This window comes from Ascaphus truei, chromosome 4, assembly GCF_040206685.1.
Source record: "Ascaphus truei isolate aAscTru1 chromosome 4, aAscTru1.hap1, whole genome shotgun sequence".
In the NCBI taxonomy this organism is placed as follows: domain Eukaryota; kingdom Metazoa; phylum Chordata; class Amphibia; order Anura; family Ascaphidae; genus Ascaphus; species Ascaphus truei.
In genome coordinates this window covers 230,958,663-230,981,880 of record NC_134486.1, presented here as the reverse complement: position 1 = coordinate 230,981,880, position 23,218 = coordinate 230,958,663, and positions in this window count along the sequence as shown.

The following is a 23,218-nucleotide window of genomic DNA, read 5'->3' as shown; positions in this document are numbered from 1 at the left end:
ACAGAGGGACAAGCTGACCCCACACTGTGTCCAGGGCTCTGGCACAGCTGGTGGCCCTCCCTTAGGGGAGAGGTGGCAGAAATATCCCTGTCTCTATTACAGAGTCAGGAGGGAACTTCCTTGAGGTGTGCAGCTATATGATGTGCGGCTAAGTACCGGCCGCTATGATGGGGAGTCAGCCATGTAAGATGACAATAAAGATAACCTTGATTCAAAGACCCTTCTTGCCTGTGACTGGAGTTAATCAGGAAGAAGACACACCCAGGAGTTCTCTCAACTGTAAGTAGAACTCAGCACTACCTCACACGCCTGTCATGGTGAAATCTCCACTACCAACGAGCAGGAGACTGTGAGCCAGCAGGTGCACCACACTACACTGACATGTAACTGGGGGAAGATTCAGCACATGGGGGCCCATATGAGATTGGGTAGGGGTCTGACCGTTGCACATACAAATGTTAAATAACATTGGTGTCAAACAAAGATGTGTTTTGTTACCAGAGTTATTACTTAGTGTCTTTATGTATTTTTTTTCTCAAATCTTGCCCAGCTATCACTCCATGATTCTTTAAATCAGCATGGCTTCAATATTTTTCTTTAACCCTAATTTTCTTCCATTGATATTATCAATAGCTCTTTTTGTAGGTCAATCAAAGCAAACACGAATCTCCTATTCATTTCTCCTGAATATTTGTTTAAATAAGTATGCAGTATAAACATCTTATCAGCTGTTGAATAATTTCTTTTAAAGCTGGTCTGGAGTTCAGTGAATTTCCTATTATCCTTAAGTAATTTCTACAGATAAGTAAGATAATGTTAAGTTATTAGCTTTTGGAAAGAATAATTATCAGTGGCTTGTTTAAATGTTTTGTGGAACAAAGCATTCATTTATTTATAAGAATGATCATGCCTTTTCAGTCCTGAGGAATAACCAATTTATAAGACTTATAATAACATTGTATTATGCACATTTTTCTATATTACCGGTATATAATTTCTAAAATACAAACATATAAAAGGCCACACACTGCAAACAAATATATATATATAGCAACTGTAAATATTACTGTATGTTCATTTGCATATATATATATATATATATATAAAAAAAATATATATATATATATACAGTTAGGTCCGGAAATAATTGGACACTGACACAAGTTTTGTTATTTTCCTGTGTACCAAAATAAGTTCAAGTTACAGTTAAATAATGATTATGGGCTTAAAGTGCAGTCTATCAGCTTTAATTTGAGGGTATTCACATCCAAATTGGAGGAAGGGTTTAGGAATTACATCTCTTTAATATATAGCCCCCTCTTTTTCAAGGGACCAAAAGTAATTGGACAATTTACTCAAAAGCTGTTTCATGGACAGGTGTGGGCTATTCCTTCGTTATTTCATCATCAATTAAGCAGGTAAAAGGTCTGGAGTTGATTCCGGTGTGACATTCGCATTTGGAAGCTGTTGCTGTGAACCCACAACATACAGTCAAAGGAGCTCTCAATACAAATGAAACAAAAAAAAAGAAAATCCATTAGAGAGATAGCAGGAACATTTGGAGTGGTCAAATCAACAGTTTGGTACATTCTGAGAAAAAAAGAACGCACTGGTGAGCTCTGCAACACAAAAAGGCCTGGACATCCACAGAAGACAACAGTGGTGGATGATCGTAGGATCCTTTCCATGGTAAAGAAAAACCCCTTCACAATATCCAGCCAAGTGAAGAACACTCTCCAGAAGGTAGGCATATCATTATCCAAGTCTACCATAAAGAGAAGACGTCACGAGAGCAAATACAGAGGGTTCACCACAAGGTACAAACCATTCATAAGCCTCAAGAATAGAAAGGCCAGATTAGACTTTGCCAAACAATATCTAAAAAAGCCAGCCCAGTTCTGGAACAGCATTCTTTGGACAGATGAAACTAAGATCAACCTGTACCAAAATGATGGGAAGAAAAAAGTATGGAGAAGGCTTGGAACGGCTCATGATCAGAAGCATACCACATCATCTGTAAAACACGGTGGAGGCAGTGTGATGGCATGGGCATGCATGGCTTACAATAGCACTGGGTCACTAGTGTTTATTGATGATGTGACAGAAGACAGAAGCAGCCGGATAAATTCTGAAGTGTATAGGGATATATTGTCTGCTCAGATTCAGCCAAATTCAGTGAAGTTGACTGGACGGCACTTCACTTTACAGATGGACAATAACCCAATACATACTGCGAAAGCAACCCAGGAGTTTTTTAAGGCAAAGAAGTGGAATATTCTGCAATGGCCGAGTCAATCACCTGATCTGAACCCGATCGAGCATGCATTTCACTTGCTGAAGACAAAACTTAAGGCAGAAAGACCCACGAACAAACAACAACTGAAGACAGCTGCAGTAAAGGCCTGGAAAAGCATCACAAAGGAGGAAACCCAGCATACATAAAAAGTGAAATCGTGCATCAAAGCATAATAATTTGCACAAACAAAAAAGACAGTATATAAATGCTGAAAGCACTCAGCCATAGAACGCATAATGCGTATTGTAAGAAATGATAATGCATTGATGACTATCGTATGAATAGCGTTCTATGGCTGAGTGCTTTCAGCATTTATATACTGTCTTTTTTGTTTGTGCAAATTATTATGCTTTGATGCACGATTTCACTTTTTATGTATGCTGGTGCATTACAGTGTGTCAGATACCTCAGGTCCCTTTTAGTCAAGAGCCACCTGTAGCAATGTTTGCTGAGAGTGTGACACAGCATGTATTCTAATTTATTACCAGTTTCTCTATTTGACATTGTCTGCATTATGTATTTTTGTTGGTTTTTTAAGGTGTCGATTCCTGACATGATGCATAGAGTCATTATTGCATTATCATTTCTTACACTATGCATTAGGCGTTATATGGCTGAGTGCTTTCAGCATTTATATATTGTCCTAGATTCCAGTCAGCCACGTCATCCACACGTGTGTATATATGTTTTAATCCCTCACATTTTTTTGCACATTTATGGTGAGCACATCAGGTGTTTCACATGTTTCGCTTAACTTGCAGTTACAATGTGTATTTTGCACGTCCCTGCAATAGTTAATCTATCCAGGTATCAGCTCCAGATCAGTTTAGCCCATGCGCACTCTCTCCGGTTATCCAAGATATCGCAGGGTCTGGCAGACTTATGTAGTCTCTCAGCAGTAACATTATGCAATTCCTGAGCCTTTTTGCGCATGCCTAAACACATATCAGGTAAACAAATATAGAGTTAATATATTCAAAATGGATGCTCTTTACCTGCTGATACTGTGGATGCATGTCACATAGGCAGGTGAGGCTAATTAACTGTGATTGGTTTTGTTGAATTGCACTGGGGTTTGGGGTATATATATGTGTAACGGTATTTCTGGCCCGGCCTGACCCACCCAATCTCACATTGGCCCCTGTGGTCTAACCGGTCCCCATTACAGTGTGGTAGTGTCTGGTGGTGCACCTGTTGGCTACAGGACTCCTGAGTCTCCCGCATGATGGTGTGTGGGGAGGACCCGTCCAGACAGGCAGCTGAGGTAGTGTGCTGAGTCTCACCTAGTTCCAGTGCAGCGCCTCCACCTCACCAGGGCCCCTGCGTCCGCATGGGGATGATCCTGACGAGGAACTCCTCGGTGGTGCAACCTCCTGTGTAATCACTTGACTCTCACACACAGGGGTTTCTCTGATCAGCTCCATCTTTATTGTCACGGTGGGCATAGCTGCCCTCCACAGTGAGTATATTCAGCCAATCATCTCGCCCGTGCTCCCCTTTGATAGGTATGTCACCTAGATGAGGGATTCACTATTCCCGCAGGAATCACTGCCCTGTGCCAGGTCCCTGGACACAGTCTCCCATGGAGTTTGTCTCTGTCTGCTTTGTGCTGCCAGACTCACAGCTCTGCATTCAGACTACTGCAACAGTGTTGCAGACCTCCATCTGCCTCTTACTGAACACAGCAGCACAGCAATAGGTACTCAACTAACTCTTAGACACAGTGCTGTGCCTTATGTAACTTCTGAGGCTGACACACCTCTGACATCACTAACCATGGAGTCAGAGCATGTGACCAGTCCCATCCATACACAGGGCACCCCACCAGGGTGTGAGGGAAAACCTCCATGATTACTGCTGGCATGCCCACACTTACCAGGCCTTACTGTCAGCAGGAGAGATGACTGTAGCCATTTTACATGACCGCTACATTCTCCCCCTGGTGAATCCCACCGTCCTCGCTGGGACCTAAATTTGTATACCTCTTTCCAGGAAGCACTGTAAAATGGAACACACATAATTAGTCACAACATTACAGTACATCTCTTCATCATAACATAACAGATACATCCTAACATAGATGTATAACAACCAGGGTTACTCCCTTATGGAGTATCCATTAGTGGTACTACCATACCCTCTTACGGTGGCTTGCGCACAGGATGGCCCACTGGGCTTAGAGCAGCAATGCTGTAACCCTCTGGGTGACACTTCTCATGTAACCCGCCAGGATCCCAATCTTCTTCCCCTGATCCTTCCTCCTCATCAGTGCCATATCCCCTATCCTCACCAGTGGAACCCATTTTAAACTCAATTTCTCCTTCCATGAGGGGTTCAGGGACATACAGGTACTCCAACCTGTGGGGCGATTTGTACTTAGCTATAATAGCCCTCTCGGCCCGGCTGCTCCTAGTCAGCTCTGCGTTCCCTGCCCTCCCTGGCAACACCCATGACAGGGGCTCGTCTGTGTCCACGGGGTCAGATAATATCCCAGGCCCCCGCTCTAGTGAGTCCCCCTCCTCTGTATTCCCCCAGGAGCATACCCCGGAAGTCCCTGCAGAACGGGGCCTGGACCACCTCTCGTGTTTCGGGGCCTCACCAGAAGGTATATCCTCCTCTTCCGGCACCCACCGGGACTTAGATACCTGTCCCAATTGTCCTCCTTCCCTTGAGCCCTCCCCGGAATCAAAACTGCTCAGTCTTTCCCCAGTCCGGTTCTCACCAACCCCCAAAGATCCTTCCGACACCCCCAAACTGGATGATGATCCCCGGGAACAGGTGACTGGGACAGGGGCATTAGCTAGGGCGTGGGGTTGGGCATAGGGACAGGGAATGGGCACCCGCGGGGTTCCGACCCGCTCTCTGCCTTCGGATAGTCCCGTATCATTGTGCGGACGTGCCGCTGGTTGGGCCTCACCCGTCTCAGCTCTCCTTGCAGCCTGCCAGCTCTGTGTTGACACAGGTGATCGGGAAGCACTGCCCGATCGCCGAGGCGTTGTGGTTCTCTCTCTGGTCGTTCCGCTACCTCCGCCGGAAGTGACGTCATCACCGGAACCGGATACTCCGCCATCTTGCGATGGTTCCCCAAGCGGGATCTCTTCCTCCACAACGACATCCGCCGCCGGAAGTGATGGGTCTGCTCTCCGCTCCGCTCGGGCCTGGGCTAGGCCTTCCTCCGCCGTTGCCACCACCGGCGCCTGGGGAGGGTAAGGATGTATCTCACCGCTCCGTCGGCTCGGGAAGGAATCCTCTCCTCCTTCCGCACTGTAAGTCACCACGGCCGTGGGACTCCGCCTCTCGGGTTGGTTCTGCACCGGCGACACGAGACTCCGCTCCGCCGCGACACAGGTAAGTGTCGGTTCTTTTCCAGCACCGCTGAAGTGGTCCGCCGGTAGGCGCATCACCACCGTCGTTAGGATCGCTTGTTCCTCTTTCAAGGAGCCGAACTCCGACTCGGGGAGTGGCACTGCCGCAGGGGACCGACGGTGAGGTTCCGGGTTCTCACCGCGGTTGTAGACCCCTTTCTCTTCAGGCTCCGTTCTGCTCGTTAGGAGCGATCCCCATTCTCCGGGATCAACTGGTTCGGTGCAGGCCGCACGCGGGGCTTCAGCCGTCAGCATGGCTGTGTCCGCCCCCGCCTTGACTACCAGGGAGCATCCTGGCAATGAGTAGGGATATACCCCAATGTCCATCTCGCTCTTTGTTGTGCTGGTTACGGGAGACACTTTGCACAGTGGTCTCTCCTGTTCCACAGATAACGGGGCAGGTGATTCCTTATCTCCAGCTTCACTGGTGTGGTCCGCCGGCTGGGGCATCACCACAGCTGGGTGTTGGTCATGGGAGGCACTAAGTAACTTCTCCCTGAAGACAGCCTGAACTTCAGCCGTACTCATATTGATATAGAGTCCCGGCTCCTCCTCCTGGTGAACAGAAATGGCTGATGACTGCTCAAAACTCTCGCTCCCCCTGGTGGAATTTAAAGGAGGGGCGGCACACTCTTTCACGTTATGGCCCCTAATTGGCTCTAAGTCCGTCACAGTCTCTGAGGGCGCGGCTACAGCTTTCGCGCCATACCTCCCCGCAGGGTGTGGTTTTCTCTTTGGCGCCAATCCCGGCCAACTTTCTGCAATTTTAGCATTTGCAGAATTTTCTGCAACTGGCCCACGCGGTCTCCCAGGGAAGCGGGAACCGCCATTTTGGGTCGCTCTGCTATCCATATTAGCAGCAGCTGTAACTTCGTGTTTCCCTATCTTCTCCACTAGCCACTTCCAGGAAAGGGGGTCACCCCGCATCCAAGAGCACCTCATCATGACCACAACAGGATGGTCAGGCATCGCTCCTCTCAGAAATTGATCACAACAGTACATATCCACTTCGGTGGCCGTGATACGATCCCTTCTCCGCATCTCCCACAAGACTGCACCAATCCGCAGGAGGAACTCAGATAGCTCCTCTCCGTCTTTCTGACGAAGACTGTAGTACCGCCTCATCAATTGTTCCATGTCCTCTTTACCCGCACACACACCATGTGCGCTCTCTCTATTAGCCTCCGTCCGCCATTTTGGACTATCCGCACCGCGCGGATCTTCCATTCTTGCGGTCGCCATTTTCTCGCTGCTGTTACTGTACATGGGGCTCCGTTCTGCGGGGCAGCCACCACACCAGTACAATAAAGATTAGCTTCAGATGCACCACCACATGTGTACCTGATCTAGGCTGGACTCATGTTGCACTACCTCAGGCTAGGCTCACTCTCTCAGTGTCTGCTGTGACTCCTTCCTCCCAGTCTGTGCTCCCTATGGTAAGTGTCTGGAATGGGCTAGGTACTCTGGCTTCTGCCATGCAGTACTTGGGGCGTCTACCTCTCTTGGTCAGACTAGCGTAGACCCTCTCCAGGACTCCTGACCATGTTAACAGGCTATCCCTTCTGGCGTCCTACCAACTAGCACTACCTCAAGGTGACTCGGTCAGCTATAGCCCGGCTGCAAACCCCTCACTCCTTTCAGGCCCCTAGGTCGTCCCTGCGAACTGACAATACCCTGTCAGCCCCTGACCACCCCTAGGTCCGTCCCAACGCAGCACAGAGTGGCAGCAGACACTCTCCCTGTTTCCCGGTGTGCCTAGCTAGAGCCTGTCCTGTTGACAGATCTGATCTCAGCAGCGCCTCCAAATGTAACGGTATTTCTGGCCCGGCCTGACCCACCCAATCTCACATTGGCCCCTGTGGTCTAACCGGTCCCCATTACAGTGTGGTAGTGTCTGGTGGTGCACCTGTTGGCTACAGGACTCCTGAGTCTCCCGCATGATGGTGTGTGGGGAGGACCCGTCCAGACAGGCAGCTGAGGTAGTGTGCTGAGTCTCACCTAGTTCCAGTGCAGCGCCTCCACCTCACCAGGGACCCTGCGTCCGCATGGGGATGATCCTGATGAGGAACTCCTCGGTGGTGCAACCTCCTGTGTAATCACTTGACTCTCACACACAGGGGTTTCTCTGATCAGCTCCATCTTTATTGTCACGGTGGGCATAGCTGCCCTCCACAGTGGGTATATTCAGCCAATCATCTCGCCCGTGCTCCCCTTTGATAGGTATGTCACCTAGATGAGGGATTCACTATTCCCGCAGGAATCACTGCCCTGTGCCAGGTCCCTGGACACAGTCTCCCATGGAGTTTGTCTCTGTCTGCTTTGTGCTGCCAGACTCACAGCTCTGCATTCAGACTACTGCAACAGTGTTGCAGACCTCCATCTGCCTCTTACTGAACACAGCAGCACAGCAATAGGAACTCAACAAACTCTTAGACACAGTGCTGTGCCTTATGTAACTTCTGAGGCTGACACACCTCTGACATCACTAACCATGGAGTCAGAGCATGTGACCAGTCCCATCCATACACAGGGCACCCCACCAGGGTGTGAGGGAAAACCTCCATGATTACTGCTGGCATGCCCACACTTACCAGGCCTTACTGTCAGCAGGAGAGATGACTGTAGCCATTTTACATGACCGCTACATTTGTATTGTGCACTGCATTCAATTGCACCACCTTGAGAAAGGTCCCACTGGGGGACCGAAACGTCGGTTTTTGTGTCTTCTATCAAATATAGAACATTTTTGATTTACTTACCTGCGTGCTGTCCCTTGATGTCGTGTTGCAACCGGTATCGTATGGTCTATATATATATATATATATATATATATATATATATATATAAATATATATATATATATATATATATATATATATTGTGACAAACGGCTTACTCCGGGGCTCCGCCGTCTGTCCAGGACTGTTAGAACACGGTCTTTCAGGGTAGGTTAAATGACGAGGCGTAACGTGCTGTTCCTTTAAACAGGCTATTGCCTGGTTTATTCAGTCCCAGGCACTGAAATTGCCACACTGCATACATAAGAAACACAAGCAAAACAAAAGCCTGCTCACCTGAGCAATAACTTAACTGAGGTTTTACCCTGACTGGGATTGGGCGGTTTATCCGCTTCCAACAAACAAAAATAAGGAAGTTTGCAATTTGATAAAGGTACAAAATGATTTAACCCGTTTGGGGAGAGGCTTTTCCCCTCTCTGCTTCCAGCAGCCTTCCTGCCTCCAGTCTCTTGGGGAGAGGGGAGAGGAACCAGGAAATCAGCCTTACATACCCGATTTCCATCTAGCAGGACAGGTGACAGAAATCAGGCAGCAGACAAACTCTGGTCTGGATCCCTCACCCCTCAGTTCCAGCACTTGCCAAACTGTGGGATGGAGTGCATGCATTCTGAGGCTGCACTTTCCAGCCTAAACAGGATAGAAACTGTTCAGTATCCTGGGAGCCCTATATATGGAATTTATTACCATCCCCTGGTTTCTGTCACATATCCTCCCCCCCAGCTCAGACCTCGAGGGATGAGCGACCATGGATATTAAGGAGTGCATCCTTGACAACCCATCAGCATTACCATGTTTGTGCTCTGACCTGTGCTCCACAGAAAATTTAAAGGGTTGTAGGCTTAGGATCCACCTGGTCACTCTAGCATTCTTCTCTCTGTTTTGACACATCCAGGTAAGGGGTGCATGATCTGTGACCAACCGGAATTTTCTCCCCAACAGATAGTATTTGAGCGTCTCTACAGCCCACTTTATTGCGAGACACTCTTTCTCGACTATGGAGTAATTTTTCTCCTGGGGATTTAGTTTCCTACTTAAATAAAGGATGGGGTGCTCCTCACCTTGAGACTCCTGGGAGAGTACAGCACCCAGCCCTACCTAAGATGCGTCGGTTTGGACTAAAAACTCTTTAGAGAGGTCAGGTGTGACCAACACTGGTTGGGCACAGAGTTTCTTTCAGGCTTCTAAAGGCCTGTTCAGTTTCGGGGGACCACTTTACCATTAGCGGCCCTCTTGCTTTTGTGAGGTCGGTTAGTGGGGTTGCCTTAGTTGCAAAATTGGGAATAAACCTTCTATAGTAGCAAATTAATCCCAAAAAGGTCCTTACTTGTTTTTTTGTAACTGGCCTTGGCCAATCTTGTATCGCCTCTACTTTGAGTGTTTGGGGTTTGAGTAAACCTCTGCCAATAGAATACCCCAGATACTTGGCCTCCTCCAGACCAATAGTGCATTTAGCGGGGTTAGCAGTTAGTCCAGCAGACCGAACTGCGTCAAGCACAGCTTGGACCTTTGGAAGGTGGGATTGCCAATCTTCACTATGGATTACCACATCATCTAGGTAGGCGGCAGCATACCGAGCTTGTGGTTTTAAAATTTTATCCATCATTCTTTGGAATGTGGCGGGAGCTCCATGTAAGCCAAAAGGCAGCACCCTATACTGAAAGAGGCCGTCTGGGGTTGAGAAGGCTGTCTTTTCTTTTGCCGTTTCTGTGAGGGGAATCTGCCAGTACCCTTTTGTTAGGTCAAGGGTCGTGAGATATCGGGCTTTGCCCAGTCTCTCTACCAGTTCATCAACCCTGGGCATAGGATAAGTATCAAATTTTGATACAGCGTTTAGTTTACGGTAGTCATTGCAAAACCTTGTTGTACCGTCTGGTTTTGGGACTAAAACTATAGGGCTGTTCCACCCACTTTGGGATTCTTCAATTACACCTAGTTTTAGCATTTTTTTTAACCTCTAAACTTATAGCCTCCCTTTTGGCCTCTGGGATTCGGTACGGTTTAATGTTAACTCGGACACCCGGTTCAGAGACTAGGTCATGTTCAATTACCCTAGTTCTACCTGGCTTTGTAGAGAAGACTTCTTTGTTTCTTCTCACTAGGTTCTGGACATCTCGTTTCTGGTGAACGGACAGGGTTTCAGCTATGCTAACCTCTGGGTCAGTTTCTCGATTCTCTGACGGACCTGGGGGTACTAGGGTTAACAAGACCTCTCTATCTTCCCAGGGCTTAAGTAGGTTTACATGATAGATTTGCTCAGGTTTCCTCCTACCTGGCTGTCTCACCTTGTAATTTACTTCTCCCACTCTTTCCAAGACCTCATATGGCCCATGCCACTTACTGTAGCAAGGAATTTACTCTCTACGGTGGGAACCAGAACTAGCACCCTGTCGCCTGGATAAAAAATTCTGACCCTAGCACCCTTATTATACGTATTCCTCTGTGCCTCTTGAGCTTTTTCCATGTGTTCCCTCACTATAGGTAGGACTGCAGCTATGCGGTCCTGCATCTGGGCAACATGTTCTATTACACTTCTGTATGGGGTAACCTCGTGTTCCCAAGTATCTTTGGCTATATCTAGTAAGCCCCTTGGGTGTCGGCCATACAATAGTTCAAACGGGGAGAAGCCTGTGGATGATTGGGGAACCTCCCTAATGGCAAATAACAGGTATGGTAACAAACAATCCCAGTTTTTCCCATCCTTATCGACCGCCCGGTGTAACATGCTTTTTAAGGTTTTATTGAACCGTTCCACTAAACCATCTGTTTGTGGATGATAGACTAAGGTTCTGAGATGCTTGATTTTTAGGAGTTTACATAACTCTTTTGTTACTTGGGACATAAATGGTGTTCCCTGGTCAGTTAAGATCTCTTTAGGAATTCCGACCCGGGTAAACAGAACTATTAATTCTTTTGCTATGTTTTTAGCAGAGGTGCTACGTAGGGGAACTGCCTCCGGATATCGGGTGGCATAATCTAATATTACCAATATATGCTGATGTCCCCTAGCAGACTTTATTAGGGGTCCTACTAGAACCATAGCAATCCGGTCAAATGGTACATCTGTTATGGGAAGGTGTACCAATGGGCTACGATACGCTTTGAATGGGGCGGTGATCTGACATTCTGGGCATGAGAAGCAATAATTGGTCATTTCTGCCAGAACCTCAGGCCAATAGAAGCTTCGGAGAATCTTTTCCTTTGTCTTTTCCACCCCTAGGTGTCCCCCCAATGGATGACTATGTGCGAGGTTTAATACTACATTACGGAATGTCCGTGGTACCAACAATTGTTTAGTTATTCCTCCTATCAACCCGATATACTAGTTCATTTTCTACCTCGAAGTAGGGGTAGGCAAGTGACCTATCTGGTTGGCCAGGGGTACTATTCTGGTCCCGTATATTCCCCCTTGCTTCGGCTAATGTGGGGTCTTCCCACTGGGCCTTCTTAAAACTCCCAGGACTGACCTCTAGGTCAGCGAAGGTCGTACCCTGTTCTGGGGTGGTAAGCGCCTGTTCAACATCTTGATTTGGGGTATTCCCTACCAAGGTAGCCATGGGAAAGGGAATTTTACAGGACTTTTCTTCTTTCCCCTTTTTATATGGGCCCTCGTCAACCTCCATTTCTGAAAAAGGGAAAGGATTTGTTTCTTCTGTTACTTCTTTATGGTCCACTATTGAACTCTGGGCGCTATTCTGAGAGGAGGACCACATTTTTAGAAAATGGGGAAAGTCGGTCCCTATTAACAGATCATGTGCCAGTTTGGGTACTATACCCACTTTGAAATCTAAAGAACCAAACTCTGTTTCAATAAGAACATCAACAGTGGAATATTCGTGATTATCCCCATGTATACAACAAATTGCCACTCTTTGTGACCTGTTTACCTGTTTTTTCCAATGGGCAACAGGTATTCGGACACTAGTGTAACCATACTCCCAGAGTCAAGAAGTGCCCGAACCCTCTTACCATTTACCTTTACAAATGCCCAGAGATGGTTATTCAAGGGGTCCTCTGGGCTAGGGCCCATACATTGGGACCACATCAAATAAGGTTCAACGCTGTTGCATTGCATTGGTTCAGCATTTAGTGGGCAGACTTTCGCGGTGTGGCCCCTCTCATAACAATTTACACATTTAGGTACATAGTCTGTGTCCCACTTAGAGCCCTTTTTCGGCTCCCCATGTTGGCTGTTGCCCTTAGTATGCGAGCCACTGTTGCTGGTGCTGTGTGAAGGCGGTAATTGCTCTTCAGCCCCCCTTAACCCTGGTACCCTTTTACCGTATCTGCAAGAGTCCTGGAACCTTGGGTAGTGGGGATGCTCCATGACTGTGGGTTGCAGGTGCTCTTCTGCTGCATTGTACCTTTCTACGAGGGCCACCAGCTCATCTGCATTGTGGGGGTCACTCTGACTGACCCAACGGCATTGGGCAGAGGGAAGTTTCCTCAAGAACTGGTCCATGACCAGCCGTTCCACGATGTGGCTTGCTGAGTTGATCTTGGGTTGTAGCCACTTCCGAACGAGGTGGATGAGGTCATACATCTGGCTTCGGGTGGCTTTATGCAACGTGAAGGACCCTGCGTGGAACCTTTGGGCGTGAACAGCCGTGGTTACGCCGAGGCGGGCGATGATCTCAAACTTCAGTTTTGCATAGACGTTGGCTTCGGCTGGCTCTAGATCAAAGTAAGCCTTCTGGGGTTCGCCGCTTAAGAAGGTTGCGATTAGACTGGCCCACTCAGCTTCTGGCCAACCCTCTCTCTGTGCTGTGCGTTCAAAAGTGAGAAGATAGGTTTCAACATCATCCGAGGGCCCCATCTTCTGAAGGTAGTGGCTTGCCCTGGTCATTTTCGGGCCTCGGGCTGCGTCCGCCAGTGGGGTCTTAATGATAGTCTCTCTCAGGATCTCGAGTTCCTGCTGTAAGCCCTGGGCGAACCGTTGTTGCTCCTCTCTCAGCAAGCGTTTTGTCTCTTGCTGGGTTGCATTCGCGTTTTGCAGTTCTGTTAGCAGCTGTTGCTGGATTGCATTCGTCTGTTGCTGGTTTGCATTTGTCTGTTGCTGGTTTGCATTCGCGCTTTGCAGGGCTGCATTCATCTGTTGCTGGTTTGCATTCGCGCTTAGCAGGGCTTCATTCGCCTGTTGCTGGGTTTCATTCCTCTCTTTCTGGGCAGCGACATTGTGTACCAATGCAGTCACCATGTCATCCATCTTGTTCGGGGGGAAGAAAAAGAGAAAAAAAACCCTCTTTTTTTTTTTTAAGTTTTTTACCCGCAGACCTTTCAGTGTTCTGCCCGCATTCTCCACCATATGTGACAAACGGCTTACTCCGGGGCTCCGCCGTCTGTCCAGGACTGTTAGAACACGGTCTTTCAGGGTAGGTTAAATGACGAGGCGTAACGTGCTGTTCCTTTAAACACGCTACTGCCTGGTTTATTCAGTCCCAGGCACTGAGATTGCCACACTGCATATATAAGAAACACAAGCAAAACAAAAGCCTGCTCACCTGAGCAATAACTTAACTGAGGTTTTACCCTGACTGGGATTGGGCGGCTTATCCGCTTCCAACAAACAAAAATAAGGAAGTTTGCAATTTGATAAAGGTACAAAATGATTTAACCCGTTTGGGGAGAGGCTTTTCCCCTCTCTGCTTCCAGCAGCCTTCCTGCCTCCAGTCTCTTGGGGAGAGGGGAGAGGAACCAGGAAATCAGCCTTACATACCCGATTTCCATCTAGCAGGACAGGTGACAGAAATCAGGCAGCAGACAAACTCTGGTCTGGATCCCTCACCCCTCAGTTCCAGCACTTGCCAAACTGTGGGATGGAGTGCATGCATTCTGAGGCTGCACTTTCCAGCCTAAACAGGATAGAAACTGTTCAGTATCCTGGGAGCCCTATATATGGAATTTATTACCATCCCCTAGTTTCTGTCACAATATATATATATATATATATATATATATATATATATATATTATATATATATATATATATATATATATATATATATATATATATATATATATACCAAACCCTGAGGAAGGTCCCTTAGAGGTCCGAAACGTTGGTTATCTTTGTGCTGATGTGTTTTGTCAATACACTTTTTGCTTTGATGAAATTTGAGTGCTGTTTCTTTGCTGTCACTTTGGTGATAGCAGCTGTTACATATATATATATACATACACAGTGTTCGACAAGTCTGGTCGCCCACACGCTCCGGGCGACTGGATTTGACCCCGTGGCAACCTCCTCATGGCCGCCCAAGTAGCGCATGCAATGTTCCCTGCTCGCGCTATATGAGCCCATTATTTGCCTCCTTCTCCAACTACAATGGCCGCGCGGCGTCAAACACCGCGTTGCCATGCCAACATGATGCTCGTGACGTCACGACGTCATGCAGCGTCAAGAAGCTGAGGAGCACGGGGCACCGATTGGAGCCTGACGCCGGCCCGCCCGCACTTCCTGCCCGACTGCCCGACCTCCCGCCAGACCTTCCGCCCGACTGCCAGATCTCCCGCACCTCCCGTCTGGCTGCCAGACCTCCAGCACCTCCCGCCCGGCTGCCAGACCCCAAGCCCGGCTTCCCAGCTGGCCGTATGTGGAGGACAAGCAAGCCCTGGATGAACTGCTGCACAGGTGGGCCCCCTCCCTTCCAATGAATACCCACCCAGTGAGTGTGTCTGTGAGTGTGTCTGTGAGTGTACGTGTGTGTCTGTGAGTGTGCGCATGTGTGTCTGTGCATGAGTGAGCATGTGTGTCTTTGCGTGAGTGTGCGTGTGTGTCTGTGCGTGAGTGTGCATGTGTGTCTGAGTGTGTGTATGTCACCTTCTCCCTGTCACCCTGTCTCTGTCACCCTCTGTCACCCTCTCAATGTCTCTGTCACCCTCTCACTCTCCCTGTCACCCTCTCCCAGTCACCCTCTCCCCCTCTCCCTGTCTCCCTCTCCCCCTCTCCCTGTCTCCCTCTCCCTGTCTCCCTCTCCCTGTCACCCCCTCACTCTCACACTCTCTCATACTCTCTCTCACACTCTCTCTCACACTCTCTCTCACACTCTCTCTCACACTCTCTCTCACACTCTCTCTCACACTCTCTCTCACACTCTCTCTCACACTCTCTATCACACTCTCTCTCACACTCTCTCTCACACTCTCTCACACACTCTCTCACACTCTGGATCTGGATATCTTATTTACCCTGAATATCTTAACTGCCCTATACCTATACTGCTTTCTTCCACATCTAACTCTCGAGCTTCACATGGGAGACATCGGAATCCCCCCTAACCCAGAAGAGAGGTAGGGAACACCTCCCCTCCAATGTATAACATTGCGGGAATGAGGGTAGCTGGACATTGAGGTACTGCAGATCATATAAGATTCCAGACGGGATTGATGCTTTAGATATTGTGAAGTGGGGACATCCAGGCACTGGTTAAGGGTTCAGGAAACTAGTCATTCACATCTGGCTTTTTTTTCTATATCCGACATTTATACACACACACACACACACACACACACACACGTAATTATGTAACAAGGACTAATTGTAGTAAAGTATAAATGTAATACAATAATTAAACTGTTATGTCAAAAACTAATGTTGTTCTTACTAGGAATTTATTCATTTAAAAAAACAGGGCTAGGGGCGGGGCTGGGGGTGGGGCTAATGGCAAGCTGGGGGCGGGGCTAACTGGCGAGTAGATTTTTCTCTGGCGAGTAGATTTTTTGGTGGTTTGTCGACGCACCACCTTGAGAAAGGTCCCACTGGGGGACCGAAACGTCGGTTTTTGTGTCTTCTATCAAATATAGAACATTTTTGATTTACTTACCTGCGTGCTGTCCCTTGATGTCATGTTGCAACCGGTATCGTATGGTCTATATATATATATATATATATTAATATATATATATATATATATATATATATACAGTGTTCGACAAATCACCCAAAAATCTACTCGCCCAACCAAAAAATCTACTCGCCACCTAGTCCCGCCCCCAACCCCGCCCCTAGTCCCGCCCCCAACCCGCCCCTAGTCCCGCCCCCAACCCCGCTTTAAAATAAAATATATAATTAAAATACATTTAATAAATTCCTAGTCAGAACAACATTCGTTTTTGACAAATGTATTTAGTGTGTGTGTGTGTGTGTGTGTAAGTGTCGGATCTAGAAATAAAAGCCAGGTGTGGATGACTAGTTTCCTGAACCCCTTAACCAGTGTCTGGACGTCCCCGCTTCACAATATCTAAAGCAGCAATCCCGCCTGGGATCTTACCTGATCCGCAGTCCCTCAATGTCCAGGTACCTCATTCCCGCAATGTTATAAGTTGGAGGGGATGTGTTCCCTACCTGTCTTCTGGGTTAGGGGGGATTCCGATGTCTTCCGTGTGAAGCTTGAGTCAGATCTGGAAGAAAGCAGTATAGGTTATTTTGGTGTAGTATAGGACAGTTAAGATATATAGGGTAAATAAGATATCCAGATACAGAGAGGGGGAGAGAGAGAAAGAGAGAGAGAGAGGAAGAGAGAGGGAGAGAGAGGAAGAGAGGAAGAGAGAAAGCGAGAGAGAGAAAGAGAGAGAAAGGGAGAGAAAGGGAGAGAGAGGAAGAGAGAGGAAGAGAGGGAGAGAGAGGGAGAGAGAGGGAGAGAGAGGGAGAGAGAGGGAGAGAGAGAGGGAGAGAGAGAGGGAGAGAGAGGAAGAGAGAGAAAGAGAGGAAGAGAGGGAGAGAGAGAAAGAGAGAGAAAGGGAGAGAAAGGGAGAGAGAGGAAGAGAGGGAGAGAGAGGGATAGAGAGAGGAAGAGAGAGGGAGGAAGAGAGGGAGAGAGGGAGAGAGAGGAAGAGAGGGAGAGAGAGGAAGAAAGGGAGAGAGGAAGAGAGGGGGAGAGAGGAAGAGAGAGAAAGAGAGAGAGGAGAGAGGAGAGAGAAAGAGAAAAAAGAGACAGAGGAGGGAGAGAGAAAAAGAGACAGAGGAGGGAGAGAGAAAAAGAGACAGAGGAGGGAGAGAGAAAAAGAGACAGAGGAGGGAGAGAGAAAAAGAGAGAGGAGGGAGAGAGAAAAAGAGACAGGAGAGAGAAGGAGACAGAGGGGGGAGAGAAAGAGAGGGGAGAGAAAGAGAGAGGGGAGAAAGAGACCAGAGAGAGGGGAGACGGGGGAGACCAGAGGGAGGGGAGACCAGAGAGAGGGGAGACCAGAGAGGGGGGAGACCAGAGAGAGGGGAGACCAGAGAGAGGGGAGACGGGGGAGACCAGAGAGAGGGGAGACGGGGGAGACCAGAGAGAGGGGAGACGGGGGAGACCAGAGAGAGGGGAGACGGGGGAGACCAGAGAGAGGGGGGAGACCAGAGAGAGGGGGGAGACCAGAGAGAGGGGGGAGACCAGAGAGAGGGGGGAGACCAGAGAGAGGGGAGACGGGGGAGACCAGAAAGAGGGGAGACCAGAGAGAGGGGAGACCAAAGAGGGGGGAGACCAGAGAGAGGGGAGACCAGAGAGGGGGAGACCAGAGAGAGGGGAGACGGGGGAGACCAGAGAGAGGGGAGACGGGGGGAGACCAGAGAGAGGGGAGACGGGGGGAGACCAGAGAGAGGGGAGATGGGGGGAGACCAGAGAGAGGGGGGCAGGGGTGACTGACTGACCGGGGCAGGGGTGACTGACTGACCGGGGCAGGGTTGACTGACTGACCGGGGCAGGGGTGACTGACTGATTGGGGGGGGGGGGAGGTACCTCTGGTGTCACACATACTCCCATACACACATACACATTCTCCTATATATATACATACACACACACACACACACATACATACACACACTCCCACATACATACACACACTCCCACATACATACACACACTCCCACATACATACACACACTCCCACATACATACACACACTCCCACATACATACACACACTCCCACATACATACACACACTCCCACACACATACACACACACATATATACACACACACACACACACATATATACACACCTATATACACACACACAGGCCGCGACCAGCACCACCACGCTCCCCCGCCCATCTCCTGCTCCGCTCCCACATGAGGGGGCTTCCCCCGCTCCCATCACCCGGCGCGCTCTCTGACGCAGGACCGGGGGGAAGCGGAGACATGAGGGGGCATCCCCGCTCCCATCACCCGGCGCGCTCGCTGACGCGGGACCGGGGGAAAGCGGGGGGGGAGGAAGCGGGGACATGAGGGGGCATCCCCTGCTCCCATCACCCGGCGCGCTCTCTGACGCGGGACCGGGGGGAAGCGGGGGGGGGAAGCGGGGACATAAGGGGGCATCCCCCGCTCCCATCACCCGGCGCGCTCTCTGACGCGGGACCGGGGGGAAGCGGGGAAATGAGGGGGCATCCCCCGCTCCCATCACCCGCCGCGCTCTCTGACACGGGACCGGGGGGTAACCGGGGACATGAGGGGGCATCCCCTGCTCCCATCACCCGCCGCGCTCTCTGACACGGGACCGGGGTGGGAAGCGGGGGGGGGGGGGAACGGGGACATGAGGGGGCATCCCCTGCTCCCATCACCATAACTGCGGGCAGCAGGAGCACAGGGGAGGGGAGGGAGGTGGAGGAAGGCACAGATAATACTTACTGTGTCCTCCATCCTCCATGGGAAAAAAATGGCCGCTCGTTGGGGGCTGGCTCATATAGAGCCTGGCCGCGTGCCCATAAAGCCTGGGAGCGCGCGCCAATCATCTGTCAGGTAGGGGGAGTTTTTTTTTTTTTTCAGCCAGCGCGAGCAGGGAAATTTCAGCGCGAGCAGGGAAAATTTAAAAAACAAAACACGTGTGCTGCTTGGGCCAATAGTTACTCGCCCTGGGGTTAAATCCACCCGCCCCGGGCGAGTAAATGTATACGATTGTCGAACACTGTATATATATATATATATATATATAAATATATAACAAACGACAGGGGGTGCCCAGTGTTACATCCAAATGACAAAACATACATGGTAATAATTACAAGAAATAATGCTTCAGTACTAATAATAATGCTAATAATGATAAAATATGTTTTTTTAGTTAGATATTTTGGCCAAAGCATCATAAGCTTGCACACCAAATCGTCAAGGTAAACCATAATAAGTGCAAGTCCTACACTACACTGCATCTGTTCCCTATACCTCTGTATGAGGGGGAAGAACCATAATAGATTCCTTACCTGCAGCAATATGAGAAGATCCACCATTAAAAAGGGGGAGGTGACGTGAGCTCTGGGGGAGGTGCCACAACCTCCATACAACTGATTCCAGTCAGAAATTAATTAGCACACACAATCCCAGCAAGCTCAAACGCCCACACCCACCTAATCTTGACTATATGTAATGTCACATAGAGTGCCACTGGGCTGCCCAGTGCTACATCCAAATGACAAAACATACATGGTAATAATTACAAGAAATAATGCTTCAGTACTAATAATAATGCTAATACTAATAATAATAAAATATGTTTTTTTAGTTAGATATTTTGGCCAAAGCATCATAAGCCTGCACACCAAATCGTCAAAGTAAACCATAATAAGTGCAAGTCCTACACTACACTGCATCTGTTCCCTATACCTCTGTATGAGGGGGAAGAACCATAATAGATTCCTTACCTACAGCAAAATTAGAAGATCCACCATTAAAAAGGGGGAGGTGACGTGAGCTCTGGGGGAGGTGCCACAACCTCCATACAACTGATTCCAGTCAGTGCATTGGAGGCATCCGTAGCCAGGAAGTGAGGGGTTGCATTCCAGACGCCATCTTGCATTCCAACACTCCGACGTGCTGCAGATGCCGGAGAGGAGGAGCTGCAACTAAGGAGAGCACCCCCACTGACTGTCTTCACTTGCCATTTGTACTGTTGTGTGTTTTTAAAGCATTTTATCATCATATTATTAAATTACCACTTAATTTTCAGATTGACCATTCATTTTGGTGGGACCCTTGGAGCCATTGGGGGCACTAACACAACAGCTGCCGCTTGAACTAAGAAGAACAGACCTACTTCTTTGAAGTTAAACCCTTATGGGTTTTTACTCACTCTGGCCCGTGTGAGTATTTGTTATATCTTATATAGAGTCAGATCGGACTCCTGAAGAAGCTGGCACGCCAGCGAAATGCGTAGAGTGGACTAGCAGCAACCCAGAGTGTGCCCCCCATGCCTCTGAACCCGTGTGGATCCATTTCAAGATCGATCGCGAAACCGGAAGTGACGCGACGGGCCGGACCGGAAGTGACGCGACGCGATCCCAGGAGTGGGGTAGATGGTGTATACTGCTGCTGTGCTTTGATTGTTACATGTCTATGCACATGGTGCTTATGTAAGTGTGGATTACCACTGTTTTTATTGAATACATCATTAGTGAACATACAATGTTGCACTAGAGTTGTTTCTGTTTTCATTGAGGGTTGAGTTTCACTGATACCAGGGAGAGGATTCTAAGCAAGACCCCTCCTGCAAACTACAAAGTCTACACACTGTCTTCCAATGCTGTTATTTGTCTGGGAGAATGTGAGTTCTTAATCTCGATCCCCATGCACATTGTTATAGGTGTTTAGGATATATTACACTATTGTATATTTCATTCCCTTTACATGGTGAAACTCTGCTCTCCCCACAAGCTTCTTCCAAACACACATTAGAGAGGCTGATTATTGGGCCTTCTTAAGTCCTCTTCCCTTCAGGGGAGAGTGAGTGTGGACCATCCCTCTGTCTCTGCTGGGGAGGCAGGGAAGAGCTAGGATGGCTGCAGGTGCCCTTGGCCTGTAGTGACGGTCAAGGACCATCCTTTAATGATAGCTGTGAGACTGTATCGGGCAGAAGTCTGCCATTGTCTGCATATACCTCCTGCCTGGTGTGTGACCTTACTGGGGGGCAAGATAATAGTTCTACCGTGGGAGATCACCTTCAGTTTCCTGGAGCCTACGGTAGACGAAGGAGCTGCACTGCTAAAGAGATATGTGGGGTATGAACCCCAGAAGCCTAGTCCTGTCCATTGCTATCCAGCATTATTTACATATATTATTGAGGAACTTTGACCAATTTGGACGCATCACTTTTCTCTTGTTTCTGGTTCATATCGCAGTGATTGCTCATTGGACTGATTTCCATTATATTCTAAGTGATACACTCTTTACAGGTCATTCTATCATTGGCTATTGCATAAGTGGTGGTGCATGCATTTTTTCCCCAATTCTACACGTGTTAGAAGGGGAGTTACACGTTGATAAATGGAAAGTATCTAATTATTTGCCAAAGAAGAAAGACAGATACATATGTTAATTAGACATCAATTCAAAGTTTTTTTCAATACTCTTTTCCATTTTTTCTGTAACAATGGACATCGAAGAGACTGAACATGTTGACCCTGATGATCCCACTAACTATATCTCTGGGTATTTTGATAATACACACAGGCTCAGAAAAGCAAAAAAAGTTTTTGAAAGCCAAACTATTTTGGACTGTGAGGATCTGACAGATCTGGAAGATCATTTCCAGAAACTTAGCAAACTTATGATTAATGATACCAGGATTTGGTGGGATCTCATCTCACTTGAAAACTACTTGCTTGTTAAAAGGATCCCGAGAGGTTTGAGAGTTAAAAAATCCCCTACGTTTGGGTTTGTAAGCCCCCAATTTGAAAATGATTGGAAAAGCATCTTAAATGATTGCTCATTCAAATTGATTGAACTTATTGTGAAATTAAAAACTAAAGAAAAGCTGGTTCTTGAAAAAGAAATTAAGGACTTACAAACATACCTGGCCAAGTTCTGTAGAATGGAAGGTTTCAAAGAATTAGATCATAATCTGGAAAAAAGTGTTAAAGACATAGAAAAATCCATTATGGACAAAAAACAACAAAAATTCGAGAGGGATAAGTTAGATTACGTACGACACCAAGTGTATACATGGGAAAGGACAACACCCAATAAACGTAAAAATAAAGATACACGTCCCTATCATTCAACACCAGACAATAAATCCAGTCAACACAGAAAATCTATTCTGAAACCTGGAGGATATTCTAACACTGCTTATAGTGGAGACTCTGATACAGCGGACACTGAAAATATGGCACAAACAGTCTCTTTCTTCACCACGCATGAAGAAGATAATTCCCAATCAGATGTGGATGCCCCCAAAGAACAACGCCCCTTTTGGGAGAGGAAGTATAAAGAAAGAGAATCAGACCAAAGATCCCAACAAGGACATTCCTCTGAGTCCCTTAGAACGTCTGAGGTTCCAAAAAACCCAAAAGGACGAGGCGGGGGACAAAAACAACAAAATCAAAAGGGAGCTCCATCAAAGAGAAAGAAAAACTTTTAAATCAAGAATGCGGTGTGATAAACATCTCCAATGTAGTACTCTCAGATGACGAACTATCACTATTGAACAAGGGCTTAGGATATGTTCCTGACACTGATTTCAACCTCTTTCAAACTGTGGTAGATTTGAATAAATTTATCAGGAAGTGTACTCTTAAAAAATTCTATCATGATAAGAATAATCAGGAAAGTGTTAATATCAGTGCAATATCTGATCCTGACTGTATTTCTTCCTATGTAAATAATGATGTCAACATTAATTCATTTAGGGAACAGTGTCTGGTCCAGGACATGGAGGAGATTCAGGGATTCTCAGACCCTGAATTTAACCCTGAGAATTTCCTGGGTAATTACAAAACAGGTTTGAGGAGAAAATCTACATTTTTCCCTACGTTTATTAAAGGAAAGTTTTTATCTACATTTGAGTCTCTAGTA